This window comes from Urocitellus parryii, chromosome X, assembly GCF_045843805.1.
Source record: "Urocitellus parryii isolate mUroPar1 chromosome X, mUroPar1.hap1, whole genome shotgun sequence".
NCBI classification, from domain to species: Eukaryota; Metazoa; Chordata; class Mammalia; order Rodentia; family Sciuridae; genus Urocitellus; species Urocitellus parryii.
In genome coordinates this window covers 22,476,909-22,500,311 of record NC_135547.1, presented here as the reverse complement: position 1 = coordinate 22,500,311, position 23,403 = coordinate 22,476,909, and the positions used below count along the sequence as shown (strand labels likewise).

The 23,403-nt window shown below is 38.6% G+C and overlaps 1 non-coding gene across 1 annotated transcript; it reads left to right on the top strand.

Annotated features, from left to right (window-relative positions):
* The first annotated feature begins 21,952 nt into the window (after window positions 1-21,952).
* On the top strand, window positions 21,953-22,028 carry Trnag-ucc (transfer RNA glycine (anticodon UCC)). The gene has a single exon. It is a non-coding gene; the product is annotated as a tRNA-Gly (tRNA).
* The last annotated feature ends 1,375 nt before the right edge of the window (window positions 22,029-23,403 follow it).

Genomic DNA, 23,403 nt, shown 5'->3' with positions numbered 1-23,403 from the left:
GACAGTGTTCTTGTACTTTAAAACAAAAGCATAATCCACAAGAGGAAAACTGATAAATTGGACTTCATCAAAATTAAAAACTTTGCTCTGTGAATGACACTGCTAAAAGGATGAAAAGACTAGCTATACAGTGGAAGAAAATATGTGCAAAGTACTATTTCTCAAAATTCAAATTAAAAATCAAATGCATTTAGAAAATGGGAAACACACCTGAATATGTGCCTGTTTCTCATGTTAATCCTCTGGAGTTTTGTCCTTGGCCTTTTCTGTATTGTACACACTACCCCTGCATAAACTCTACATCCATTCTAATCACTAATTTATAGATGTAATATAGTCTCAAGGGTGCAAAACTGGTTTCTTTAAGCTTCATATTGCCTTCAGCTGAGTTTTGTTTGGCAAATTTGTCAAGTTTTTTTTACTTGATACCTTTGGGCAGGGCCTGTGCTCATCTCTTCCTTTTCTCTTAACCCCATATCGACCTCAACTAGAATCATCCATTTATGTTACCTGCCAGGATCTTATGGACGTTCAGATTCATGGCTCCTTATATTGAATGATCTCAAAGCTACATCTGTAACCCAAACTACACTTCCACACTCTGTATAATATATCCAACCTTTTTCCTTAACCTCATTTGGATATATGGCAGGTGCCTCACATTCAATATAGGTAAAAGTAAGCTCAGGATTTCCATTCTCAGTGAATGGCACTCCCTGGCACCCAAGTCAGAGTCTTATACTTTCTCTGCATTTACCCACTTTTACCATTTACATGCAACTGGTTAGCAAGTCCTGTCAATTCTACCCCCTAAATCTCTCTCAAATATATACCTTATTCTTGCTCCCCACTATCATAGATCTAACTCAAGGCCTTTTCATTTTCACCTGAGACAAGAAATAGCATCTACAGAGAATGTCATATTTCATATCCAGGTCCCTAATGCTCCCCAGGCTCATCTCTTTACAACTCAGTTTACATCCTAGGTTCAAGTATAGCAGTCCCAGGAACTTACCAGATTATCTATACCCATGTTTTTCATGCTCTATCATTTGAAACACCCTTCCCATTTCCATCATTTCAGGAAAACCCATATTCTTATTCCTACTTCAACTCAGAGATTATTATCTCCAGAATAAATACCTTTTCTGAGGCCTCTCCTGTCTTATCTAGGATAGATGCCCTCATACCTCTCATTCATCTCCTCTACTAATTTCCCTGTAAGCACTGAAGATATTCTTCACTATATCACCAATACATTTTAAATTAACTGATACACAAAGTCCCTCCATATTTTTTAAATGAATGACTCTCTGAATAAATTCTTTCTCCTTAGATTGGTGCCTAAGAGTCTTTACAATCCAGTTCCAAACTCCATATCCATCCATATCTCTCTCTATACCCCCTACATGAGTCTAATGCTCCAAACAATGTAAATATTAAAGAATATTACATTATAGCTTTTAACTTGGAAGAAAGTTTGTGAAACATAATAATTACATCCACAAGTTTATATAAATTGCCACTATGACTGTTGAATAAGTAACCCAATTGGCCTACTTTATTACTGAAAAACCCTATACTGGTGGTTTCCTACTTCTCACACTCCTCCTACTCTCCTCAGTAAGCTATCCCTCATCCACCAAATTAAATATTATCTTCTTGAAACCTGGCTACCTCTAGCTAGTCAGAAACAGAAGTGATTGTTCCTCCCTGTGAGTTCTTTCACACCTTATATTCTATGGTAGCTATTCAGTTTTGTCTTGTTTTATAATTTTTGTAGGCACAGCTTTTATACCCTTCCTGGCTACAATCTCCTTCAAAGCAAAGAAATGTCTTTTTTGACCTTAACATGCCCTCTAGCATCTTGAACTTAGCAGATACTCAATACATATTTTAAATGAATATTAAACAAAATCAGATTAGGGGAATATTTCAACTAATTACAAATACATTTGGCATTTGATTATCATCTCCAAAGCCAACAATTTTGTAAATTTGAAAAATAAAACTCATTCATGGTACTAATTAAGTATTAATTATCAGGGTGGTGTTTTCCATTTACAAATATTAACATGAGGAGAAGGGGTTTTCAAAGTCAGTAAGAGGAATAGACACTTTGGTTTCCATTTCTAAAACCAAAGCTACAGTAACCATTTCCATATGGCCTGCTTGTATGGTAACATGATGGCATCAGTTTCCAGCTGAAACTATACTGGAAACTCAGAGGTATCTTTTCAATTCTTGAGTAGGTCCCCTGGAACCTTCCTGAGATAAAGAGCCATAATTTAATTTGGCATTACATAACCCAGTCACGGAAATCACGAAGGAGCTCGCGTTTTCATTCCCTTCATAGTAGACATTTAATTATATGATAATTACTTACAGCTTGCTGCTCAGCTTCTACTTTTATGAAATGTAAATTACACTTCACTCAAATGTGCAAGATGAGCATTTAAAATACTTCACTAAATAGGTTTAAAGAATTTTCTGACATTTTTCCCCAGGCCAAGAATTAGAAAGGCAATATACTTTCAAAGGACACTTTCATTTAGATACCAGGAAAGTTGAGTTCTTAATGAATATCTGAAAGAAAGAAAAAGGTTCCAAGAAAGAAAAACACATAGTGTGTTCTAAACAAGCTCAATGGTGGCCATAAAGCCATATTCTAATCTCTCAGAGTAAGTCAACTACTTTATCAACTGTGCCCACTGGTGGATTCATTAACTCAGTTTTACCGATAAGCCTAAATAAAGTGATGGCAATGATAAAGATGATATCAGTTGAATGCTTACATTTGGAAGGAATGTTGAATGTATTATTTTATTCTTCTATAGCATTATTTTCCTGATATTAAAATTATGGATGCCCAACAGAAGTCAAGTGATTGGAGAAATCATTATTTCCACTGCTGTGTTATGTCTTTAAGTAAAAACCTAATCTGGGGAATCCAAAACCAAAAATGACTTCATGAAAACATAAAACATTCTCCTTAAACCTTATGACTTGCATCCCAGAGGCTTTGCCATTGTTTACTGCCAGTTCAAAATGGCAGTAATGGATGACTCTCCATGGTATATGTCTCTGGTGGCGCATCCAGTTTCTTGATAGAAAAAGTTTAAAGAAAGTAGGAAATGAATGAGAGTCAGAAAGGGAGGGAGGCAATTAAATTTTCAAATGAAAAATAAATATATAAAAATTTAAATAATTTATCTGCCATAATTTAAGATATAACTACAAATTCATGGTAAGCTACCACTGATAATAAAACCTTCTACAAATACAAGGCGTTTTTCTTATTTTCAAAGAATTTTCTCAAAATCATAGTGTGTTAGAGCTAAAGGGAACATTAAAATGCACTTAGTAAAATGCATTCTTCCAATGTCTTATAAATTTTGTTAAAGTATAACATATCAATACAATAAATATACATCTTAATTGTACAAAGTTTATAATAAAAGTGAACACACCTGTGTTTCAACACCCAGATAAAAACTTGGAGTATTATCAGCATCCCAAAAGCCTCTCTCATGTCCATCTTGGTCTTCTACCCATATTCTGATTTCCATCACCACAAATCAATCATTTTGTCTTGTTTTAAAATTTATATAAATAGATTCTGGGGTTTTTTTAGTTATAAATGGACACAATATCTTTGTTTACTTATTTTTATATGGTGCTGAGGATCGAACCCAGTGCCTTACATGTGCAAGGCAAGTGCTCTGTCACTGAGCCACAACCTCAGCCCCTGGATTCTGTTTTTGATCTGGCTCCTTTCTCAACCTTATATCTGAGATTAATCCACATTGTAAAATTTTGCTTATTGAATCACTGTATGATATTCCATTGCATAAATATATCACAATTTACTTATCCATTCTAATGTTGATAGGCATTTAGGTTGCCTTCAGTTTGGTGCTATTACAGGTAATCCTGCATCGACAGTTTATACATGTCTTTTGATACCCTTGTGTGCATTTTGTTGAGTGTAGACATTAGGTCACTGGGTACCTACATTTGACTAAAATAGATATTGCCAGTTCTCTAAAGTGGTTGTATCAATTTACACTCCAACCAACAGTGTATAAGGGTTCCACTAACTCCATATCCTTGATGATACTTTATCATATTGATATTTTTAATGTTGGCTGTCCTAATAGGTCTGTAATGTTAGTTCATTGTGGTCTTAATTTTTATTTCCCTGGTAACTAATAGTGCTAGGTGACCATTTTGACATTTTATTTGTTGAAATACCTGTTCAAGACTAAATATTTTTAAATTGAGCTTTTTTGGTGGATCTGAAGGGGTTCTTTATGTATTTTTTATACCAGTCCTTTGCCAATTATGTATATTCCACTCTTATTTGCCTTTTCAATCTCTTAATAGCAATTTTTTGGATGAATAAAAATTCTTTATTTAAAAAAAAGTTCAAAAGGTCTCAAAATACCTATGTAAGAAATGAGAAAAGAGATATCACTACAAATATATCTTTTAAAAAGAATAATATCAACAACTTTATGCCAGCTCTTTTGCTATGATAATAGTCTATGCACTCTTGATTTTCATCTTATAAACTATCACCACCATATAAACTTAAAGAATGAAAAGTTAGAAAATGGCCTCTGGGTTGTTACTTCTCAAATATGGAAAGATATCATCTCATTTATTTAACATTTGATTGCATCTTCTAAATGGTAAATATGTGAGGGGATGGGATATAACAATGAATTTTAAAAATCAGTCCTTACCCTCATAGAGCTTGCAAACTGTGAGAAAAGCAAATATTAACAATTACCCTAATAATTCATTATGGAAAGTGCTACATAGAATAGCTTCAAGGTGTTATGCATGTGCATAATGGGGACCTAATTAGACTAGGAGAACATGGAACACTTATCTAAGTTATACGTAAGCTGAGACTTAGAAGTTTGCTAGGTGAAGGGTGATTCGAAGTGCAGGGAGGATGGGAAAGGGAAAATTCAGAAAGAATTAGTGCCCTCCCACCAGGTGTGCAGACACAGAAATGCATGCATGCAGGCTTCCTAGGGCAATGTGACCCAGGGATGCAACTAAAACCAAGGCTAAAGGAAGAAAAGAATTAAACTGTCTTAAAATGGAAATGATTCTGAGTGTAGAAAACAGAAATAAAGAGGTATTTAGAGCTTCAAGGCAATGTCCTCAAAACTGGTAGGGCTACTAGAATTTAACAGTTTCTACAAGTAGAGAGTGTAGGTACCCTGTTCCTTGACAGTGTCCAGGGAATGACAGAACCGCAGAAGAAAATGGCAATGTGGTATTTGATGAAGGCCATTCCAGGGCTCCCAGCATGGACAGAAACCCCTGTTTCTCAATCTGGTCCAGAATCAGCAGGGGTGCTAGCCATTAAAAGCCTTGGACAATGAATGTGCCATCAGTGGGGACCAGTATGTAGAGAGAAGATCTGAATAGTCCCTGTGATTGTCCAAAGATACCCAGTACTTAACATAAGCCTGGAGATTTCAGTAACAACTGAGATGGAATATTCTATCAAATGTAGGTGAGGTATATGAGCAATGAAAATATATCATCTCATTTATTCAACATTTGATTTCATCTTCTAAACGGAACATGGAACACTTATCTAAGTTACACATAAGCTGAGACATAAGTAGAGAATAAAAGAAGTATGTCTTTCACTGTATATATTGGGGTCAAATGCACGCTAATATAAGATTTAATATTGGGAAAAAGCAATGGAATCTGGAGATACTCTCAAAGCAGTTTAAGCTGAGTTTCAGGTGTCTTTGAGGACTCTCTTGATGGTAACTATAGAAGAAGCAGTTAAACATGCAAGACCAGTGCAGACAAATACTCAATGAATGGAAGAATGAGTGGTCCTGGCCTTTTCAGGGACCCAATCCAATCTCCAGAAATTCACTGTCATACCTTCATCTCTCCCTTAGAAGGGACATATAGGAAGTTGGGCTGCCTTAATCTTAATCTATTGCTTCCCAGCAGTGAAACGGGGCCTCCCAAGTGACTGCCAAGGTTGTAGGGGCAAAAATGTGCTTCATGCTTTACTGAGAAAGAAGCACCTCCTTGAGTTATGTGTCATTAGTGAATCCTAATGTCATTAGATACAAGAATCAGAATTTGCATAGAAATCATTGCAGGGAATTGTTTCTTCCCTATGCTGGTATTGATTTCCCAGCACCGTTAGCTGCTTAATGCTACTGCCTTTAATTGATTACTCTAGGGGAGTCCCTCAATAGCAGGCTTCTTCAATTGAGACGCTAGGACATTCATTGAATGTGATTCGACAACCCCAATTGACTTGGGAGACCTCTGCCTATCTATAGCACAATCACAGCAGCCCTACACACTTTAATAAATAATGTGGCCCTTCCAAATGCAATACTCAGGCTATGGCCCAGTTAAAAATATGAACCTGTCCATTTCTGTTTGTCTACTAAAAAATCAATAATCAAGTCATACATTTGTAACTACATGCAAAGTTGGGTGTCTGGGACTTATTTTAAAACTTATTCTTATTTCAACCTCTGTATATGTGTAAAAACTCTGAAATGACTGAATTCACCCTTATTCCTGCCTCAGTAAGTAGTTTAATCTACCTACAATCTCCTTTGGTTAACTAGGATACTTCACTGTGCAGTATTTGAGATAGTATTTTCACTATCAAAGACTAGGGAAGTTGAGAAGTGTTGGGTAAAAGCATGCTGAGTGAGGACAGCTCAGGGAGCACTTCAGTAATTTACCCAATCCCCAACAGGAGCTTCTAGTTTTCCAATTCACTTTCTCCTAAATGTTGGCCTCAGGAAAAAGGGTCTGGTTCATTAATTCAATTCAATTGATCAAATATAATGTGCCTTGGTGAGGATGATATAAATGTGAACCCACAAATTCAGATGCACAAGAATTTTTTTCTTATATCTTGGTCTATTTTGAGCCCCATTCCTCCAGACAGTATAAAAACAATCTAAGTCAATTCAAGCTGTCCCTACTCTCTATGGGGTTGTGACTGAGATCATCAGAAAGTATTTGATCTTCAGCTGTGTGCTGCTATTCTCCCTGGAATCCATTTGTGGCCTTGATTTTCTCTGTATATGAGATATTCTCTGCAGGAATATTCCAATTTCACCCAGGCCTGTTACAGATGCACTCAGATCACTGCTATTCCTTTTTAACCTTGAACTTAAATTCTATCAGGTCCCAGAGACCCTTGCACATATCCAGAAAATACTTGGTTCTTATAAATACCTTGTCAGTTTCCAAGGGATTGTGATGGGGTTTCAAATCCAATCTCCTGCGAAACACATTCATCAACCCACTCTACTACTCTGCCACCAGGCTGATTTCAGGGGATCTCTAAAGGGCTTGCTGCTTCCCCTTGTATGGAGAGTGGCAAAGCATAGTCTCTCTACCTACATTCCCACCTATTGAGGATTGTAGTTCTTCAACCTGGATCTCAGCCCATGCCGCAAACTGCCCGGTCCCGGGCCGGCTGAGTCCCGCTCCTGCTGAGCTGTCAGTGCACGCGGGCTTGCAATCTTGCAACCCGGTTGGGCACAAGAACACAAGCCAGTCAAACTGAGACAAAGTTTTATTTAGAGAGAGGCCGTGTGCGTCCCCTAACAGGTGGGTCCGCCACGTGTGTGTTCTACCTGAGCCGGGGGGTTTCCCCTTCCCCCGGAACACCCTCCTACCATCCTTTCCCAACCAATGGGAACTCTCCCATTACAAGAGTGACATGAGTAACCTGAGTCCTGAAAATGGGCCCAGCTAGACAGCATGAGTCCAATTACCATATGAATGTGAATTGCTGGCTGGCAGTCATAAAATCCAAAGGTGCCTGTATCAATATTTTTGCTGTGGCTCCTAACATCTGCCCCCTTCTGTTTAAATAAACAACAGGCAAATGTGGCTAGGGACCGTGCCTGTTAGGTATGTCCAATTCACATATGGTTGTTACCCGTCATGGGAAAACTGACCTTATTGCGTTAGTGTCCTGGCTTAGGTTGATACCAGTGTAACCGAATCATACCCGTCACTGACTACCGGTCCAGTATATAGCCATACCTGTGTAATAGGCCTATGCACCAGTGGGGGGGTGAGGTTCTTGCCTCACCTCTGTTGGCCCCCAAATTTAACCTTGGTGCCAGTGGGGGGGTGAGGTTCTTGCCTCACCTCTGTTGGCCCCCAAAATGAGACCATCACTAGCAGAAGGGAGAAAGACGCAGAGATGCCAAGACACCAAGCCAATTGACGGCTCCTTTGGAAACATTGGTGACACATCGGCTAAGATATAGCACTACCAGTTCGCTGTATCAACAAATAGAGCACAATGCATACAGGTGATACATAGTCCAGGCAAGTTGTGTAAGCAGTTCAAAGTGGAGGAGTCTATCAATATGTCCATTTCCTCCCAAGGTAAATTAAGTCCTTGATTGAGCAGTTCAAATTGGAGGAGTCTATCAATATGTCCATTTCCTCCCAAAGTAAATTAAGTCCTTGATTGAGCAGTCTTATTGAGTTATTTTGATAGATGTATCAGTTTATACAGTTTATAGTGATAGCTATCATAAAAGTTGTAGTTTGGTCTTAGTCTTCACCGGCACTGGGATGGAGATGGGAATTATGGCCATGTTGCTAAAGAGACATTATCCTGAACAGAATTATGAAATATAATGAAAAGGAAAGGTGAAAGTAAACAAACATATCTGTTAACCACCTTTAAAAACAAAATTTAATAACAGCTGTTTACCTAAAGTAAATTAAACCATATAAGTCACGTGACTAAATTTTTTTTTTGAATACTTGTATCTATATATACATGAGCGCTCCTTATAAATGAAATATGGATATACACACATACAGACATACAACACAAAACAGCATACATAACATAGAACATATAAGACAATAGTAAATAAAGGCCTTGTAGCTATAGCTAGGTGAAATCTCCATTGCAATGTTTAAAAACTTTACAGTTAAAAAAAAATAAATAAATAAAACACAGTCAAAAAAATAAAACTGATCAGAAAAACATTAACCTAGGTTTGTATGAGCTTAAAAAATAAGGTAAAATAAAATAAAATAGAACTTTATGATGTGGGAAAAATGCAAATAATAAAATAGATATTGAAAAAGGCACTGTGGTAAATCACTGTCGCAGATGCAAGAATAGCCAGGCTGGAACTCTGGATATCAGCTGTTATGGATTTGAGTCAAATCATCTTCTTTTTCTGTAGAAATTGTTTTAGTTAATCTCTCTGGAATCCAAATTGGTTGCTGTTCCTCCTGTGGAAAAACACAGACGGAGCCCCGACTCCAGACTATTACTGGGTCCGGACCTTTCCATTGTCCTGTTAGAATATCTTTCCAAAGTACCTTAGGCTTATGTACATTTTTCGGATACATATGTCTTTCCGCAGCACTAAGTCCTGATGAATCCAAATTTAGAAAGTTTAGAGTAAAAAGGGTTATTTTAAGTTTATCTTTGGGGGATATATACCCCTTACTAATTCCCTCCCTTTGCTTTAATAAGTACATTTTTATAGTTTGATGAGCTCTTTCAACTATGCCTTGTCCCTGTGGGTTGTATGGGATTCCTGTTATATGAGTAATGCCAAATGATGAGCAAAATTGTTTAAAAGACTTGGAGATGTAACCAGGACTGTTATCGGTTTTTAACTGTTTAGGAACACCCACAGTGGCAAAATTTTGTAAGCAATGAGCTATAACATCTTTAGTTTTTTCTCCGGGATGAAGGGAGCCCATCAAAAATCCAGAAGAAGTATCAACTGTAACATGTAAATATTTTAATTTTCCAAATTCTGGCAAGTGTGTGACGTCCATCTGCCAAATATGGTTAGGTATCAGTCCTCTAGGATTGACTCCAAGATTAACTTGTGGCAAAAATGTCACACAATTTTGACATTGTTTTATTATATGTCTGGCTTGTTCTTTAGTTATTTTAAAATGTTTTTGTAAAGTATTAGCATTGACATGGAACCTTTCATGAAAATTTATAGCTTCTTCTATTGTGGAGAAAATATGTATGTCATGTGTAGATTTATCTGCTAGTTCATTACCCAAACTAAGGGCTCCAGGCAATCCTGTATGTGCTCTGATATGTCCTATAAAGAATGGATCCTTTCTATCCCAGATTAGACTTTGTATAGCAGAAAACAAAGAGAAAACAGTAGAGGAAGGAGAAATCCTACCAGCATCTTCAAGAGATACGATAGCATTAACTACATACTGACTATCAGAAAATAAATTAAATGTAGAATCTTTGAACATCATAAAAGCTTGCAATACTGCATTGAGCTCTACCTTTTGAGCTGATTGTTTGGGTACTAAAAATGTAAAAGTTTGATCAGGAGTAACTACTGTTGCTGTACCATTGTTTGACCCATCAGTGAATATATTTGGAGCATTTATGATAGGGGTTTTTCTTGTCATTTTTGGAAAAACTATAGGATGCTTAGACCAAAAAGACAACAAAGGATTAGATGGCAAGTGATTATCAAATGCAACACTAGATTTACATATGATTATTGCCCAAGTATTTAACTCATTAGCTAACTCATCAATTTGATCCATAGTATATGGAGTAATAATTTTATTGGGAGAAATCCCAAACACTCCTTTTGCTGCCTTTATTCCTTTGAGTATTAATTGCCCTACAGCCTCAGGATATCTAGTAAGAATAGTATTAGGAGAATAAGATAAATGTATCCATAATAATGGACCTTCTTGCCAAAATACCCCTGTAGGAATATTTTTTGTCGGTAGTACAATAAATAATAAAGGCAAACTTATATCAATTCTATCCAAATGCATATTTTCCATATATGTTTCAATGATTTTTAATGCCTTTCTAGCTTCAGGCGTTAACATGCGGGGTGAATTTGGATCTGATGGACCTTTTAAAATATCAAATAAAGGTCCTAATTCTCCTGTTGGTATGCCTAGATAAGGCCTTATCCAATTTATATCTCCCAATAACTTTTGAAAGTCATTAAGTGATTTGAGTTGATCTACTCGTATTTGAATTTTTGGTGGACGGACCATGGTTGAGGATAATAGAACTCCTAAATAATTAATTGGAAGATTTAATTGTACTTTATCTATTGCTATCTCTAGATTATAATTTTTTAATAAGTTTGTAAGCGTGGCATAACATTCTAGCAATGTGTTTTTATCTTTATGTGCCATTAACATATCATCCATATAGTGAAATATCTGTAGTTTAGGGTTTTGAATTCTAAGTGGCTGGATTGCTTTATCAACATAAATTTGGCACAAAGTTGGGCTGTTAGCCATCCCTTGAGGGAGTACTTTCCATTCATATCTCTGATCAGGACCTTCATGATTCAGTGCAGGGATAGTAAATGCAAAATGCGGACTATCCTCGGGATGAATTGGAATTGAGAAGAAACATTCTTTAATATCTATAGCTAGAACATGCCAGGTTTTTGGTAGAGCAGACAATTGGGGAATCCCTGATTGAGCAGGTCCCATAATAACCATCTCATTATTGATGGCTCTTAAATCTTGTAATAATCTCCATTTACCAGATTTCTTTTTAATAACAAAAATGGGAGTATTATGGGGAGATACGGAAGGTTGTATATGTCCTTCCGCTAATTGCTGTTTGACCAGATCATGGGCTATTTGTATCTTTTCTTTAGTTAGGGGCCACTGAGGAACCCACACTGGTCTTTCTGATTTCCAAGTAATTTTGATTGTCTCAGTGGCCCTTTTTGAAAACCCAATCCATGTTTATCTATCTCTTGATCTACTTGAATTGGTGCTGTTATATCTTGTTCTTGATCTCTTAATCTCTTTTCTTTTCTAAAGCCTTGTTTTGCCCTAGTAGTGGGCGCGTTAGGATTGACGTTATTTGTTAATGTCAATCCTAATTGATCTAGGACGTTTCGTCCCCATAAATTTATGGGGAGATGGTCCAATACATAGGGCTGTATAGTTCCTTCACATCCTTCAGGATCCCTCCAATCTAATACCATTGCACTTCTATGGGGATTAGTTGCCACTCCTAGGCCTCTAAGCGTTTGGGTCGCTTGCTGTAATGGCCAATGTTTAGGCCATTCCTGGCGAGATATGATGCTGAGGTCAGCGCCTGTGTCCAGCAGTCCATTAAAATCATGCCCTTGAATATTTAATTTTAGCATAGGGCGAGAATCTAAATTTAAAGATAGCATAGCCCAATCTACACCTGTGGAGCCTAATCCCTTGGAACCTCTTTCTACATTACAACTGGAAAATTTATCATGTAGGCTTGGTATTATTAATAACTGTGCTATTCTATCTCCTGATGAAATTACTGATATACCTCTTGGAGAACTAGCTATGATTTTTATTTCACCCTCATAATCGGGATCAATTACCCCAGGACTTATCATAAGTCCTTTAAGTGTAGAAGAACTGCGTCCTAATAATCAGCCTATTGTTCCCTGGGGAAGAGGTCCTTTTACTCCTGTGGGAATGATTTGAACTCCCATCTCTGGAGTTAATACTGCTCTGGCAGAGGCACAGATGTCCAACCCTGCGCTCCCTCTAGTCTGTCTGATGAGGGATCTGATGGATAATGCGTCCTGGGCACCACCTTGATGGTGCTGCTGGGTTCCTCCATTGCCCCGTATATTTGTGGTTTTGGGCCCCGGGGCATTGGGCCCTCCAATTCGTTTTTTGACAACGGGGCCTGATGCCTTTCTCCACGATATCGTGGGTAGACACTTGGTCTTTGTCCATTTTTTGATAACGGAATACCCTCTATGGTGGTTTGAGAATGGCATTCATTAGCCCAATGTCTCCCTCTATGGCATCGTGGGCAAATACCCGGGATTCTACTCTTTTGATACCTAGCTTTGTTAAACCCTCCTCCTATGGGGCAATTTCTTTTAAAATGCCCTTCTTGATTGCAATTATAGCATGTTTTTGGCTTGGTACTTAAAGCCTGTTTTACTTCAGCTGCCATGACTTGTCTTTGTTCATTAATGTCTCTACATAATTTAATATATGTGTTTAAATCTTCCTGTTTCCACGGTCTAATGACCTCTTTGCAGCAACGATTTGCTTGATCGTAAGCCAGCTGTTTTATAAATGGCATTGCCTGTTCTGTATTTTCAAATGTCTCAGAGGCTGCTTCAATAAGTCTAGCTACAAAGTCAGCGTAGGGCTCATTAACTCCTTGTATTATCTTAGATAGTTGACCTTGAAAATCCCCTTGTCCCTTTAAAGTTTTCCATGCCTTAATTGCATTTATAGCGACCTGAGCGTATACGCCAGGATCATATCTGAGCTGTTGCATTTGCTCTTGAAATTCCTCTTTTCCCAGTAACATTTTCAGGTCTCGTTCAGGGTAACCTGCTTCTGCATTTCGCCTAGCTGTCTCCTTGCAAAATTCCTCATTGGCAATTTTCCATAATAAATACTGTCCTCTATTTAGCACAGAATTACACACGTTAGCCCAATCTGCTGGTGTTAAGTTCCAGCCGGTAATAGATTCGACCATACTGACTGTGAAGGGAGCGGCCGGGCCGTAGGCTGCTACAGCTTCCTTTAATTGCTTTATTATTTTGAAATCTAAGGCACGGTAAACTCGTTCTTTTTCTTCTCCCTGCTCAACTACAAGGCATGCTAGTTTTTGGGGTCCCGCCTCAGGATTCCGTTCATCATCTATGGAGGCAGGTAAAGCTGTTGGTTGAATATGCCCTCTGGTGGTGGAACGGAGTTAGTAGCAGCCTCCCTATCTGATGACCGTTTTTTCCCTGAGCTTGCCTTGTTCAAATTTTCTTCTATCTGACTAGCTTGAGAGACCTTTTGTTTTGCTTGACCTAATATGTTTTCTGCCATGGCTTGGACCTCTAACAATTTACTTAACAGTTTTTCGGTTTGTTTTTTACTAGATTCTAATCTACTATAAAGGTAACGTAACCCAATAAGATAGGATAGAAGAAAGCCAAAACAGAATGAAACAGAAACGGAGAGGAGGAAAATGATTATGTCAATTTTCTCTCTCTCAGGGCCGAATAACTTCAAACCTTGAGTTAACCATTTATCCCAACTCGTCTGAAAAAATTGTAAGGCTAGAGAGCCTGAAATAAGAGCAGAATAAATCAAAACAGAAATACCCATTTTGTCGCCTTTCCTTAGGGGCGAGCGATATTACTCACCTTTAAGTTTTGGGCGTTCCCCGTACGGGCCACCAAAATGCCGCAAACTGCCCGGTCCCGGGCCGGCTGAGTCCCACTCCTGCTGCCGAACACTGCCTGCGGCACCCCTGCTGAGCGATTCCCTGCTGAGCTGTCAGTGCACGCGGGCTTGCAATCTTGCAACCCGGTTGGGCACAAGAACACAAGCCAGTCAAACTGAGACAAAGTTTTATTTAGAGAGAGGCCGTGTGCGTCCCCTAACAGGTGGGTCCGCCACGTGTGTGTTCTACCTGAGCCGGGGGGTTTCCCCTTCCCCCGGAACACCCTCCTACCATCCTTTCCCAACCAATGGGAACTCTCCCATTACAAGAGTGACATGAGTAACCTGAGTCCTGAAAATGGGCCCAGCTAGACAGCATGAGTCCAATTACCATATGAATGTGAATTGCTGGCTGGCAGTCATAAAATCCAAAGGTGCCTGTATCAATATTTTTGCTGTGGCTCCTAACAAGCCCACAAGAGTAGGTTACAGTAGCTCTGTTAAGTTACTCATTAGGGGCTCATTCTTGTTCTCTCACTCCTCTCATATACCATGGAATCCCCATCTAATTTGAAGGAAAGAAAACTAGCTTTGGATGATCCTGTATGCTTTTCAACCTATTGTGTTAGTCATGAAGTGTATTTCCTGGGTTCTTCAGGACTTGGGCATTTAAAGCTCAAAAGTTCTCATTCTTGAACTTCTAAACAGGCTTTTAAAACTCAAAGGCTAAAATTTTACTCTTTTGTTTTCAATTCTCCTATAATGAATTCTTAGGTGACAAATGTCTTTTCTGAATATAGAAAGGGCAAGGTATAAACACACAACTCATAGAAGATAATTTAATGAAACATTACCCCAACATGTTACTTTATATTTAAGGCCTCTGCAGAAACTACAGGATGCAAAAGAAAAGACACACTCCATATGCTAAAGAGAATACAGTTTCATTATGGAGACAGTGATTTATATATCTGAAACACACAAAAAAAATGCATCATCACCACATATGATCCAGGGATAGCTTAAATGAAATTCTAAATGCTATAAAGAAGTCAAAGAAAAAAGTCATCAATAGGAACCATAGGGATCAGAGACAGTTCCATAGAAAAGATTAACCAGATTAACCTGAAGAGGCTGGGGTTGTGGCTCAGTGATAGAGTGCTTGCTTAGCCTGTGTGAGGCCCTGGGTTCAATTCTCAGCACTGCATATAAATAAAATAAATGTCCATTGACAACTAAAAAAAATCTTTAAAAAATAAAATAGAAAGAAAAAGAAAAAATTAAAATAGAAAGAAGGAAGGAGAGAGGAGGAAATAATAAATAATTTCATCTTGAAACTTTTCTCCAGGCAAGTGTCATATCCCTTATATTAGGCTTTTTATAGTGTTTTCACTTTTATCCTGCAGTTTTGACAAAAGAAAGCTTATTCATATCTTTCAAAACCTAACATGCCCAAGAGCTCATTTCACTTATGATTCAACACATGCTTATTAAATAACTATCATATGTTGAGCCCCCCAACTAGGCAGCATTAGGGCCATTTGCATAGACTAGGAACAACTTTGGATCTCCTAGCAAATAGGACCCACATAATGGACAGTGTCATATATAGCACTGGTTCTCACAGTTGAGCAAGCTTCAAAATCACCTGGAAGACTTGTTAAAACAGTGCTAGGCTTCACCTCCAGGGTGTCTAATTCAGTTACTATTCAGGTTTTCTGATTTCAGGCAGTTCCTGAGGACTTTCATTTCTAACAAGTTCCAAGTGTGGTTGATGTTGCTGGTCTGGCAGGAAACAGTGGCATCATGATTAAGAACCTATAGGATTCATAGGCACCCAGACCAGAGTTTGAATCTCAGCTCTGGCACTTATTAGCTGTGTAACTCTGAACACCTTAGCTGCTTAAAGCCTCAGATATTTTTATCTTTATCAGTTGATACAAGATTCAGCAATTTTTTTGAGATCTACTGTATGTCTAGATATAGTTTAAATAAAATTGAACAATATAGACATGGATCCTGTGGGGTGATAAACATTAAACACAATCACCAGAAACACTGTATGATTAGTGTTGTAATCAGTACTTTGAAGAAGGGGAGGGAAGGTGGGTGCCTTGAGAAAATAAAACAGGGAAACCTAATCCAAACTGAATGGTCAGGGAAGACATTACTGAAGTAATGTCTGATACCTGAACTACAAGTAAGGCTGATACCTGAAGTGCAAGTAAGGAGGGGTGGGCATTGCTCACTAGTAGTAACAGTGGTGTAGGTCTGCTAGTGCTTTGGAGCTGATGGATGGGCAAGGGATGATGGTGTGGTGGGCTTCTGTGTGGGATTGGTAGGGAGATGGGGTAAAAGGTAGCATGGGCTACAGAAGGAGTAGATGAGGTTGGTGGTATTGGGTGGGGATAGAGGGTAAAATGTTATGTTGAGATCTGGAATGTCCCCCAAAGGCTCATGTGTTGTGTTAAAGGCTTGGACCCTAGTGCAGCAATGTTCAAATGTGAGGCTTTGGGGAAGTTATTATATCATGGGCACTCTAATCTCATCAATGAATTGATCCATTGATGTATTTCATAGCTGAATGGACTGTTGGGAGGTAATACAAACTGTAGGAGGTGGGATCTAGTTGAATGGAGTGGAAGAGGAGCTGACAGAGATTGGCTGTTGGTTGAGGAAAAGTTGGAAAGAAAATAGACAAGAGGGGGAAAGAATCCAAACAAAGAAAATATTAAAGACATAAAAAATGCAAAACATCATTCATTGTCATCCACACACTGATGCATAAAAAACAACATGTTCCAAATATGGTAGAGAGATTAGTGAATCAAAAAATAAAATAAATCTTTCTGGAAATTCGAACTGTTTCTGTCAGTGTTCAACAGTTTCTCAGCTCTGTGTCTACGTCTCTTGGGATTACCAACCCAGATTAGCCCTCACAAACCCAGTCTCTATCCCACCGATCTGGGCTTCAGATACCTCAGGCTCAGCCACGCTGCAGTCCCAAGATCTCAATTGGGAGGGAAGGTGGGTGACCACCAGGGATACACTCAGGCAAAATAGCAACCCCAAAATGCAGCAGCAAGACAAGCTTTACCTCTCCAATATTTTCATCTCTCTACCACAATTGTCCACTTTCATGCCCCACCTCCCTACTACTCCCTATTGCCCACACTCAGAAGCCCACCACACCCAGAAGCCTATCACGCCATCATCCCTCGATAATCAGAGGAGTTCCATGTCTTTCTGCTGGGAGCCATCCATGAACTGTGCATGAACCAAATTGATGTGGAAGCCATCAGACAGGAAAGCCTGGCATCAGGAACTCCTAGCAGCAACCTTGCTGGCTTGAGAATGTCTGGTTCATGTGGCTTCCTACCCAGCTCCATCACAAGTTCAGCACAGCATCAGAGATGGAGTTAACCCCTGGAGCCACACAACCTCTGAGATGGGTGTGGCTTGCCAAAATGCCAATCAACCTGTTTAAGGCAAGACCCCGGCCATACCAAGAAGCTCACACCAAACAAGCACTGAACCAAGACTCCTCCCACTGAAACTTTATCCCTGCCTTTGATGTAAGAATCAATAAATAATTAAATACATTAATTAAATAAAGAATTAAATTAATTAAATGAAGAATTGGGGCCATTTTTCAGTTGTTCAGTTCCAGCTCCTATCAGGATTGGAAGACCTATCAGATGCTCTACTTATCTAATTTCTGGCTCTGTCTCTATTTCTTAGTTATTATTTCAGACTTACTATTTCTCAGGCAGCTCACACCTCCTGAGAAGGAACCTACCTTGGTGGGGTGCTGGCAACCCCACAATATCTTTCCTTTCCTGTGTCTGATATCCCAGTATTGATATTGAATTTCCATACAAAAGTATTTCCTAGTCTGAACTCTGATATGAATCCCTAATATACACTGCCATAATTCCTTGATAATTGATCAACAGCTTATATGTACTCTGCCAACTGATATCTCCTTGGATGACCATTGGTCAACTGCCTCCCTCATGCTTGACCAATGATCTGGTTCTTGGTTCAGTTGTTATTATGGATACTTATATTTACCTGCTCTTATCCTTCTGTGGTATGATCTGATTCTGAACTTACTTGGAGTCCAACCACCATGTACTCAAGCCTATAAAAACCAAATCATTAAATAAATGATTACATCTGTGTCTCAGCCCAGGCTTAACCTGACCCAGTAGGCTCTCCTGAATTCCAAAGACTTTTATTCCAATGCAGTCTGTTCTGTCTGTTCTATCACCACTCAAATTCTTCACATCATTTGCTTTTTAAAAATTCAATATGGCTTACTTAATATTCTTGGGCCCTTGTAATTGTAAGCTTAGACCCATAAACAAGTCAGAGGTGCTCCTTTATAATACCTGGGCTCACTTGTCCAGTTCCTGAGAAATCAGCACTCACATTTGGATGGATTTTCCTGAAGCCATCTGATAGTTTAATAAGTGAATCTGTTACACGTTATACTATAGGCCTATATTGAGAGGTATCATTCTATTCTGAAGCTACAGATCTCAGAAAAAGGAAATCTCTCCTTCCTGAATTGAAAACTACATTAGCTATATAGCTCTGATATGCATCTTTAAAGGTCTAATTGATCAGGTCCATGCTCCTCATATTCATCAAACCATAAGTGGAGATGAGGAGGTAAAGCTACTAATGGGCTCAAAGCCTCTCAGTTTTCCTGAGTTTTGTTCCAGTAGTATGGAGGTGAGATCAGAGGTAAGAAAGGGAGGTGATGGAGTGTGTTGGTTGCAGACATGGCAGTTTTTTGGATGGAAGATTCTTCATTTGTAAAGCTGCTACTTGTTACTGGGCCAAAATGCCCTGGGTGTGCATACAGTGGAAAGGAGAATTTTCTCTCAGAAAGTGTCATCTCAAAGAATCTAGGAGGTCTCCTGATCAGGGTTTGATGGTGGCTTTGGTGCCAGGGGCTAGGTGGCAAAGGTTAAGGCAAAGGACTCTTAGAAGCAGGAAATACAAGGCTCTAACAAAGAATGGAAAAGTATCTGCAGTTAGCCCAAAGATCTGAAGTTAGAGAAGACCAGGAGTTCACAATAGGCAGTAGAAGTCGCAAGATGTCAGAGTACCAGAAGGAGACCAAATCCTACAGGGGCCGAAAAAAGAGCAGCCAGTTTCCAAGTCAAAGTTTATAGCACTAGGCAAACACAAAATGTTATTCCAGGAGCTCTATGGAACAGGTTTGAAGCTGAATTAGTCACATAGACGATGCTCACAGCCAAAGTGTTCAGTTTTTCACTGGGCAGATGTGGGGAAAAGTGTGATAAATGGGATTTAGTTTTTAAGCTCTCACTTCCCTTTTAGCAATCTCTCATCCCAGGTTTCACTTGTTACATCCAACTACACGGATCAGTCACAAATATCCCACCCATAAATATGATTCAATGCCCTAAGGTCCAGAAGACCCTGTATCCTGGGTTTCCTGCAGTGCTCTCTGCCAGCCAGTCAGACCAAAGCACAAATGGGCTCAATGTTTCATAACACATTTTCCCGTTGCATTTTAGTGAAAGCTTTTAATAATCATGACTTTTAGTAATATGAACAAAAAAAATTCTAATACAAATAATTTCTAGCTCTACAACATATCTAAAAGAATTTGGGGGACTGGCTTAAAACAATACAAATCTATTCTTTTATCATACTGGAGGCCAAATGTCTAAAATGGTTCTCACTGTGTTATTCACAATGTAGGTAGGGCTGGTTTCTTGAGAATTTGAAGGGAAAATTTATTTACCTTTTTCAGCTTTTGTGGCTGCCTGGATTTCTTGGCTTTTGACTCTTCCCTCCATCTTCAAAGTCATCACTCTAATCTCTGCTTCTATTTTATCATCTATTTCTGACTTCTCTCTTGTCTCTTCCATTTGGACCCTAGTGATTATATTAAGCTCAACTCAATATTCCTTGACAATCCTCCCATATCAAGATTCTTAACTAAACCACCTATTCAAATTTCCTTTAGGATTTAAGGTAACATATTCACAGGTTCCCAGGATTAGTATGTGGACATATTTGGGGGACCATTAATCACCTTCATACAAGGAACATTTCAAATTGTACCATGGTTCAGACATTTTCTGTGCCTGCACATAGCTCATAGATTATAGATTTTTTAAAAAAATTGAAATAACTCAGTGTTATACCAGCCTAATGATCATCATCTTCTAAAAGCTGTGAGGGTCAAAGGAAGTGGTTTGGGGGAGGAGGGAAAAGAGAAATGTGGAGAATGTTATAAAAGTTCCACAATGGAGCATTTGGAATTAGCCTCTTAACTAACTCCACTGCCAATTAGGACCATGCTCTGTCTTGTGCTTTGATTTGAAGCCCCATTTCATGACAATTCATTTCAGTGATTTTGCTGCTTTTCCAATACAATTTGTTCCTGAGCTCAAATGGTGCTCTCAGCCTGTTGGAGGTTAAAGTCCTGTTTTCTTCAACTCTGGCCTTGATTGAGGAAATGGGAGGTGGGCATTTGGAAAACTTATCTGAAAAGGAGGGAAATTTAAACTAAAGGCAATCCTATCATTCTTCAGAAATGTCTAAAGAAATTAGAACAATGGTGACTCAAAATGACATCCTATTTAGTGTAAAAGCTCCCATCTGCTCCTGTGGGGTAGGAGATGATAACTTGAGCCTCTGTGTCCAGAGAATCTTCACAAGCCTCAGAAACTGAAGACACGGACATAGTGGTAAGCAAGACAGACAGTACCCAGGGCCATTGCTTTCTAAGTTTCATGTTTTAGGAAGAAATTCACATTTCTTCCTTAAAAGCTTATATACTTACTATAAGCTGAGCACTGTGCTAAGAGCACTACATGCATCTTGCCATTTGATTTCATAACAACCACATAAAGCAATTAATCTTAATCCATTTTGCAAGTTAGTAACTGGAAGCACAGAGAGGTGAAATGATACGTCCAACATGAAACAGCTCCTATGAGGCAGAGGTAAAATTTGACTGAGGCATATCTGATATCCAAGCCCACATATTTATCTATTATGCTACACATCTCTACATTGAACCCTGTGTGGGGAACTGTATATTAAATATGTGAATATTTATGGTGCCAAATAGATTAACACACTTGCTCACTAAAAATATTGTCCTCGTGGATTTAATGTCCATATTAGGGTCAGCAATATCAAGGCAATTTTCACCAGGTTTTCATAAATTATAGTGTGTACGAAATGAAACCCAAGTATGTACATTGAGAAACTAGTTAAGTGATCATATACTGATCCATACCAAAGATTACTTGATAAAGCATGTGCCATGTCAAAGTAAATCCCCTTCTGGGGTAGAACTACATGGTCAGGGTATTAATTCCAGGAAACATCAACATGGAACAATCCTCAGTTTTCTTTTTATATGCACTTTTAAAAGCCTTATCTAGCCACTCCCTACATACTTATGAGTAAAAGAAGCCCCAGGTTTCATGTGCACCAATAAAAAGCTTCCATGTGTCCCTTGTCTCCAACCACTCAAACAGGTTCAAAAGTAGGAAGGACACCGCCAAATCCTTGGATCTGCCATTTAAAGGAAGAGGAGGAGGAAGAAAGAGGAAGAGGAGAACAGGAGAGGAGAGGGAAAGGGAGAGAGGAGGTATATAAATACCTTACTCAGAAGATTTGGAGAAGATTCTAATTTGAAAGATTGATCATAAGAGCCAGTCAATGGGGGGGGGGCAGGGATATAGCTCAGTTGGTAGAGTGCTTGCCTTCCACGCACAAGGCCCTGGGTTCAATCCCCAGTACTGCCAAAAAGAAAAAAAAAAAGAGCCAGTAAATGTTGCACAGGGCCTCAGTTTGATAGAGACAGGAAACTTTCAAGATCTGTTCATTAGAAACTGCCCATGTGACTCAGGCCAGCACTGTACACCACCATTACATGTTGTCTCAACTCCTGCAGGTTTGGGCAATTTATTCAAAGAACAATTATTAAGGGCCAAGTATATGCCCAACTCTATACTAGACCCTGTGGAATATATGAAGATACACAACACATAATCCTGCTCAAGACAATGCTTCTGTCTTGATATTCAAAGTTCCCAGTACAAATACAGGAACTATATAGAAACAAAAGATGAAAAATTGCTTCAGTGATGCAGTTCTCTTAACTGTGGGTCATTTTACTTTTTCACTATCTCCCTGTTTCCTTCCCTATTCCTTGGACTTCAGACTGCCTTTCCTCTCCCTTCCTTAAGGGACAGCCCATTTTTTTGTGCTTCAGTGTCTTCCTGCCATTCCATGAAGATTGACCCTAACTCCTGATGTCTGTTACCTTTACCTATTCACAGGCATCATTCTCCACAATATTAACACTCATACAACCAACAAAGAAAATAACACAACCTGTAGTTTGAGCAGTAAAACAGTACAAATCAAAAACTGGCAAACACTTGGTGGCAGCATACTCAAATTCAAATAGGAGGATTTTTTTTTTCTAAAGGAGAAGAAACAGCCTAAATTCACAAAACTAAAGTTAGAAAATGCCAGATTCGCAAAGCTAAAGTTAGAAAATGATAACCATGTCACATCTGTAATCAGTTGATCTCAGGAAGACTCAATTGAGAATGTGTTGCAGTCCTGATATTTCCAAAAAGAAAATTATGGAACTATGGAGTGTATCCTCAGGCTATAACCACAAGAAAGAGTTCTGGGTTCTAATATTTTAGCACTAAAGGTAAAAAAAAAAAACCCATTGTGTCTCCATAGTCCTTTGGAGAAAAATAAGTTATTTGAGTAAAAATAATCCAGACTATTGGAAACAATAAGCCAAATGAGAATGCATATATATGCATTTCTGTTTAGGTATAATGAGCTATTAGTAGGATATTTATAAGAATAAATATCTTTGAGGACTGCACTCACAGGGAGTCAAATCCTTTTCTGGGGTCACTATCAAAGGTGAAATGATCTCCCATTGATGCTGAAGGTAGAGGCTGGTTCAGATGATCTCCCAAGGCCATTGAATTCTAGAAAACAGAATATATTCTACTTCTTCACAGACAAAACATGATAATTATTAATAGCCCAGAATAACAAACTGCCCCTGATACTTTCTGAAATGTGGGGCTCAAAATCATTTTGAAATTGTGCCACTAAATCAAGGATGTCCAACTGACTGAGGAATGC